The following is a 7,500-nucleotide window of genomic DNA, read 5'->3' on the forward strand; positions in this document are numbered from 1 at the left end:
GGCTCAAGCCATGTCGTCCTGATGGAAGTGTACCAGAGCATTACTGTATCTGTGGATTCTCAGAACGTGCCGTACTCCCCGGAGGTAATTTTTTCCCGGTCGACTAGACCTAGAGACCTAAGATGTTACCGTTATACATCTTTTCAACTAACTATAAACTATGTTAGAGCTTCCTGCCCCCTACAGGGAAGAGTCCTACTAGACTCTGGAAAAGTCTCGAAGAGTACATATATCTATGTACGAATACCAGGCAAGCTAATATAGTGGTCTCGCCCTATATTAAGTAAAGCATAGTTTGTAAAGGACCACTGCGTCAATATGAAATATCGACCAGTTTTCCGCACAATACTTGTATTGGACAAAGGTTTTATATCCGCATAGGAGGAAAACCAATGCAACATAGCTTGCATAAAGGAACAATTCTATTAGAATTAGCCCAGATAAGGTACATAGAATGAATGCTCAATTATACCAGTAAATTGACACAGGTGAAGGAGACGCAAGGTTCTCAAGAACCAGATTATTGACAGGCAATAAATAGACAGGTTAACCACAATATATATATATATATATATATATATATATATATATATATATATATATATATATATATATATATATATATATATAAGAAGAGGATAACCCAAAACTTTAAGCATAAGTATGATAGTAAACAGGGCTTGTTTGTCTGAAAGAAAAACATTAGATGCCACTTTTAAGATACCGAGGTATCAAAGTCATAAAAGCCTGTATTACAAATCAATGACATTAGCGTTAGAAACGCTCGGCACACATGTCTGCACTTATGCTAGGTTCACCTAAGGAAATGGAACAGTCTGGATGGGCAACACAGTGCCCTCACTTAGTTTGTAGTACAGTATGTAACTACACACTCACCCTGGAATTAATCGTCCCAATTAAGACCACTGTTCCTCGCAGAGTTAAACAGTAGGGTTAACACCGCGACCCACTGCTACCACAGATCTCTTTTAGTTCCTCTACTTGCTTCGCATAGTGGCGAAAGAACACTCTGGAAGACTTCCAGCCAGTGTATGAACGGAGATGTTCAAAATCCATGCAATTAAAGAAATTTAAGAATGAGGCAACTTTCCTCGGATCGTGACCTGCGGGTGTACTGTCAGGATCCGCTCTGCGAATAAAATATGTGATTTTCGCTCTGAGTTGATTCAGAGATAAATTTGAGCCTGATGTTTCTCCCCTGAATAGTTGACCACCCTTGAAGTCTGAAGTTCTATGAAGATAGACCTTTAGGCATTCTACTGGACATAGAGATGCATCTTCTTTCAGAGGGCAGATTCTCCAGGGACCCCACCTGTTGGTGGGTAACTCATTCTTGGCGAGAAACGTAGGATCCGGAAACAGGTTCAGTTCTTCCCCATCCAGGAACTGAACACGACCTGCCTCTCTCGAGAGGCTACAATCTCACTAACCCTGGCCCCGGACGCGAGTGCAAATTAGGAAAATAACTTTTTGTGTCAAATCCTTTAACGCACTTTCTTCATTGCTCAACAGAGAAGCGAAATGAAGAACTTGTCTAAAGACCATGAAATGGGCTTTGGAGGTGCTGAAGGTCTGAGCCTAGCACAGGCTTTCGGGACTTTATTAAAGATCTCGTTACCTAGGTCGACCTGGAAGGCATATAGAATGGGTCTTGTCAAAGCAGACTTACACGCTGAAATCGTGTTCGCTGCCAACCCTTGACCATGGAGGTGGGGAAAAAAGATAAGCAGAAGTCTGTCAAGATCTCCTGCGGAATCTTCGCCTTGACAAAAGGCCACCCATTTTCTCCAAGATGACTCATATTGCCTTCTAGTAGATTTGCATTTATATTCCTCAATGAAGTCTATACTGGCTTTCGAAATCCCGAAACGCTTTCTCACCGCTAGGGAGAGAAAATCATGAACTGCAGGGTCCGGGTTTTCTGTAATGAAGCGCAGACAGTTGACTTCTGGACTCGCTGGGTCAGAACTGGATCTGGTAGTGGTACAAACTTCAGCTACAGTTCCAATGCCAGGAGGAACCACACGCTGTTCGGCCACTTGTGGGCCACTATTGCCGCTACCCTTTGAAGGATCTCAGTTTGTTGAGGACCCTCAACAGAAGGTTGTGAGGAGGGAACAGATAAATCTTGGACCATCTGTTCCAGTCGAGGGACATCGCGTCCACTGCTTCCGCTAAGGGGTCCTCGTACGGGGCACGTACAGGGGCAACTTCTTGTTGTCTTTCGTCGCAAAGAGGTCTATCTGCAGTTCTGGGACTGATTCAGAATGAAGGAGAATGATCCTGCGTCTAAGGACCATTCCGACTCTATCGGTGTGAACCTGGATAGAGCGTCCGCTGTCACATTGCGGACTCCTTGAAGGTGAAATGCCGACAGGTACCACTTCTTCTTTTCCGCCAATCGGAAGACGGCCAACATCACCTGGTTGAGAGGTGGTGACCTCGATCCTTGTCGATTCAAGTATCTTACAACTACCTCGCTGTCTATTACCACTTTATGTGGAACGAATGACGCGGGGAGACTTTCTTTAAGGTAAGGAGCACTGCCCTAGCTTCTAGAAAGTTTTATGAGAAAGGTCTTGAATAGCCTGGACCAAGTCCCCTGGACTTTTTTCCGATGAGAGTGACCTCCCCATCCCTCCTTTGAGGCGTCTGAGTGAATCGTCACCGACGGGGGAGGTGGCTGAAGAAGAACCTGACTTCTTTAGATGTCTGGCTTGGGACCAAGGCCTGAGAAGAGTACTTAGCCGAAGCGGCTGGTCTTCTCAGATCTCTTCACGCGTTTGATGCATAACTTCTCCAAACTCCGATTGCATCCTTTAGCTGTGCTCTTAGCACTGGGTCTGTCACCGAAGCAAACTGGAGAGAGCGCAGTACTCTCTCCTGCTCGTGTCTTGATATCCTTTCGGAATCTTGAAGTCTCTTGACAGAACCCGCTATCTCCTTCCTTTTCTTCGCTGGGGTGGAAAAACGGTGTGACAAAAGGTCCCAGTGGATCTTAGCCACTGGAACTTTTGAGATGGAGAAAGTCGAGACTTTTTCTGTTGATCTTGAAGCCTAGGTACTCTAGGAACTGGATCACTTGACTGGAAGCTTGCAAGCATTCTGTCTCGGATGCTGCCCACACCAACCAGTCGTCCAGGTAGGCTACTACCTGAATTCCCTTTAGGCGAAATTGTTTGAGAGCTACGCTCGCAAGCTTCGTAAAAATCCTTGGGGCTATGTTTAGTCCGAATGGCATGGCTCCGAAGGCGTATAGTCTTCGCTGTAGCCTGAACCCTAGGTAGGGGGAGAGTCGATGGCTAATTGGAATGTGCCAGTAGGCATCTGACAAGTCTATAGAGACGGAATATGCCCTCTTGGGCAGTAAGGTCCTTATGTGTTGCAGTGTTAGCATTTTGAATTTGCAATTCACTATGAACTTGTTAAGTGGCGACAAGTCCAGAATGACTCTGAGCTTTTCCGAGTCTTTCTTGGGAACACAAAACAGCCTCCCTTAGAAATTGATGGGCTTCACCCTTTTTCTCCAACCGTTCTTGAACGTACTCCTCCATAACGGGGGTGGAGTGTTGGAAAAACCGAAGGTACGGGGGTGGAGTGCTGTACCAGCTCCCGCCCAATCCATTCTTGAGTAGGCTGTGGGCCCAGGGATCGAAGGTCCACCGATCCCGAAATTTCAGAAGTCTCCCTCCTACCGGTATCACCTCACTTGGACTGCCGTCCTGAGGTCTTGCCTTCCTGACCACGACCACCCCTGAATCCCCTTCCCCTTGAGGGGCGTCTAGACGAGCCTCTGGCTGCTCCTCTAGGCTTTGCTCGGAAGGAAGTAGACTGCCCTTCGAACGCTGGGGTGAATGCCGTGGACTGTGTCGACACGGCCTGGGGTACCCACTGAAAGGTGGTCGGGGTTTGTGCCACGATCTGGGGCACTGGGGGCAATGGCAATTGCAGTTGCTGTTGCTGTCTAAGAGGCTTGGCTGGCCGAGACGGTAGCCTAGTCCTCATAGTCTTCCTCTTTGGTTGAGGACCCTCATCCGGGGAAGACTTTCTTTTGATAGCCAGGTCCCACTTCTGGAGAAGGTTTCTATTCTCCAAGGTGGCTTTATCAAAAACTTCTTTGACCAAGTCGGTAGGGAAAAAGGAATTTTCCCCAAATGTTGGAGGAGATTAGTTTCTTTAGCTCGTGCCTCACTGTAGCCGAGGTAAACACGAACTCCCTACAAGCTCTCCTTGCCTTGACGAAGCCATAAAGGTCCTTCGTCACTGTGGCCAGATGAGGCTTGGCCACTACCATGAACATTTCATGGACCTTGGGGTCACTTGCCATCGTCTCGAGAGTAGTCTGAAGAGACATTGAGGCAGTCAGTCTTTCTTTTGTATCGAACTCACTTCGCAAAAGAAAGTCAGACAGCTTAGGGAGGTCCTTGCCGAACTGACGTCCGGCAATATCAGCCTCCAACTTTCCCACTTAGAACGTAAGATGGACGTCCTTCCAATCTTTGTGGTCCATAGGCAGGGCCAGCGACAAGGGTTTACACTCCTCTAGGGAGGGGCAAGACTTGCCGGCCTCGATTGCTTTTAGTACAGCCAGAAACCCTTTCTGTAAAAGGGGGAAGGCTCTAGTAGGCGAGGACACAAAGGAAGGGAGCTTCCTATTCAATGCAGCTACCTTTGAGTTAGAGAAGCCCCTCTCTTTCATCGAAGATGAAAGTAGAGCTTGAGCCTTAGCATGGTCCATCACTATGACCTCCTTCGGCTCTGCCTCCTCCTTTGAAGCTGGTTCCTTCCTCAGCCGGACATAACAGTCCGGATATGGTGCCTTGCTGGGCCAGAATTCCACCCTCCAGGGGAACTGAGCCCAGCATATTCGAGATGACGATCTTTCCAGTCGTCATCGACATGTGCTCAGCATACCTCCATGGGTTAGCATCTGAGCACAAAGGAAGGTCTTTCACATTGAGCTTTTCTGGGGCCCATGTGATTCTGCAAGGCACTGCATTCGCAGTTCCATTGCAGCCGCCTTCTCCTGATTCTCCTTCTGCATTTGTTGGATCATTCCAACAATAGAAGAGAGGGCCTGTCCCAGCTCTACTGGGAGACCGGCCGATGTAGAGGGGCTTGAACTTCATCCTGGGCTTCTGCAAGGAGGTCTTCCTCCTGACACCCGTCCACATCAGATATCCTGTCATTTAGCTGGATGTCTTGCATCGCGACCGCGACTTCAGCATCCACCTGGATCTGAACTTAAGGGATCTCCTCTTGAGGCTGGGGAATCACTGCATCAGCTGATGCCTTAGGGAAAAGATACGCCCTCCTCTTCTCACTTGGAAGATAAGGGCCAGAAGTGTACTTTTGGAAGCCCCTTACCCAGGTACGAAGCTTCTTCCTAGCTATTTAAATGTCTCATTAATCAGGTTAGTGCACACAGTACATACCTGAGGGTCCCAATACCGGAGATCATCCTTGGAGACAGCGTATGCTGCGTGTCTCCTACAAAACTCATGTCCGCAGAGGTTCTTGCTGCTGACATTGCAGAAAGCACTTCCCCACTTCGGAGTGTCCTTCTGTAAAGAGAAGAAATTTCCATGAGTATCAAGTGAACTATGTATCACTGGATATGCATAGTATAGCATAACAATTCAGAAAGGAAAGACACACACTTGTGTTTCCCTCACAACCCATTGCTGCAGCCTTCCAGATAATAAAATCAAAATGGTTTATCTCTACTAGAGTAACCAATGCAAAGTTTCCAGAGGAAACAGGTGGAGCTCACACCTAGGCAATGATTTTAAAATCCGGGATAATAGACAGGGAAGAACTCTGCTTCTTGTCTGAAGGCAACAGCAAAGGGCCGTGCAAGAAAACACAATAGTGTTAGAAGATACAGTGCTGTACCTAAACCTTTACTATAGTTTTCTTCTTACTGTATATGCTATACAGAAGAATACTAGTACAGTATAGGAGGATGTGTGCCGGCCTGCCTTTGCCGGCCGGCACACACCACAACTAGCTTTAAAGTATACTACTTAACAGCTATAGGGCGGCAGCATTCTGGTTCAAATGCCTGTGCCGGTCGGCAGAAACTGCCGGCCGGCCATAGCCAGTGTTGGCCGGCAATGACTGCCGGCCAGCAACTACATAAGGTAGTACCCAGCTGCCGGCCACACTCTTGGTGACCGGCAGACAAGGACTGACATAAGCCGGCCGGCAAAGGTACAAGACCGATGCCAGCCGGCAGCAAAAGAACCAGAAGACTACACCTGCCCGGCTGCCGGCCTCATAGGCCGGCAGCCGGGACAGGTACAGCACTAGAAGAAAATAGAATGGATGCCGGGATAAGAGTGTACACAACCCCCCAAGCCCGGCAACCGAAAGAGTGCATATAAGGAAGGGGAGAAACTTAATTCAGGCTTCCTTGACCAATGCCGTCCGGCTCTGCCGGCAGGCATGGATGAGGGACCAAGAGAGGTCCGGGCAGCACTCGAAAACATAAGACCCTTGCCGTCCAGCATCTCTGCCGGCCGGCAATGGGCTTAGTCAATTCCACATCCCAACCTATACTAGGTCCAGAAGTAGAATGACGTACAGTACAGTAATACCCCTGCCGGCCAGCTCTGCCGGCCGGCAAGGTACAGTACAGTAATGGCTAGGCCATTACGGAGATAGAGGGGGAAGGGACAAGAGGGTCCTGCCAACCTTGCTTTAGTGACAGATCACCCGCAGCCAAGAACTTTGTCTTAGCCTAAGGGAGATCTAAGGGAAAGGGCCAGCACAGTAGTATAATACTTGCCAGCTTCCAGAGCACCAAAGCAAGGAAGGCGTTGCTACTCCCAAGGGAAGATTTTATCCTCCCCGAGAACAGCAACAGGACTTAGTCTGGTCGATCACAAAAGAAGGAATCATAACTTACAGAAACCTTCGATAGTGACCTAAGGGAGCTAAGCTCCCTTTGTAAGTGTTAGGTCAGCGAGGGAGACTCTGCCCCAAGCCAGACAACACGGACTCAGACTAAAAACTCTGTTGTTCTGTCCCTCTTTGAACCAGACTTTGCTGGAACAGGAAGGTACAGTAACACCCTAGTATAGTTTTATCGAAAATAAATTCGGAAAAAACCACTTAGGGATAAGCCCAAGGCTTAAACAGAGGGAAAGGGATTGCATACCTTCTCCGAAGAAAAGAAAGCAACCGGGGAGTATAATAAAGTATACTAAGGCTCCATAAGCAATTAGCCTAGGCACCAAGAGAATCGATTACCTAATTCACCGAAACTCTCACGTATACAATCTTGGAAATATTCCACACAGTCTAAAATGTATAAAATATAGCCTAAAGCTTCAATAAAATTTTAATTACACTCGGAAAAACCAAAATCATGCATTAAGTACTAGGACCAAACGACTAGGCTACATGGCCTAGCGTAGGCCAGAATGGCGAATACTTCGCCAAATAATACTAAGCACGAAAGGAAATCCTATGTAA

The 7,500-nt window shown here is 47.6% G+C and overlaps 1 protein-coding gene across 3 annotated transcripts in view; it reads right to left on the bottom strand.

The window, feature by feature from the left end:
• Window positions 1–7,500, bottom strand: part of LOC137627882 (uncharacterized) — a 492,086-nt gene that overhangs the window by 2,861 nt on the left and 481,725 nt on the right. The window lies entirely within an intron of this gene.

Source organism: Palaemon carinicauda, chromosome 35 (genome assembly GCF_036898095.1).
Source record: "Palaemon carinicauda isolate YSFRI2023 chromosome 35, ASM3689809v2, whole genome shotgun sequence".
Classification (NCBI taxonomy): domain Eukaryota; kingdom Metazoa; phylum Arthropoda; class Malacostraca; order Decapoda; family Palaemonidae; genus Palaemon; species Palaemon carinicauda.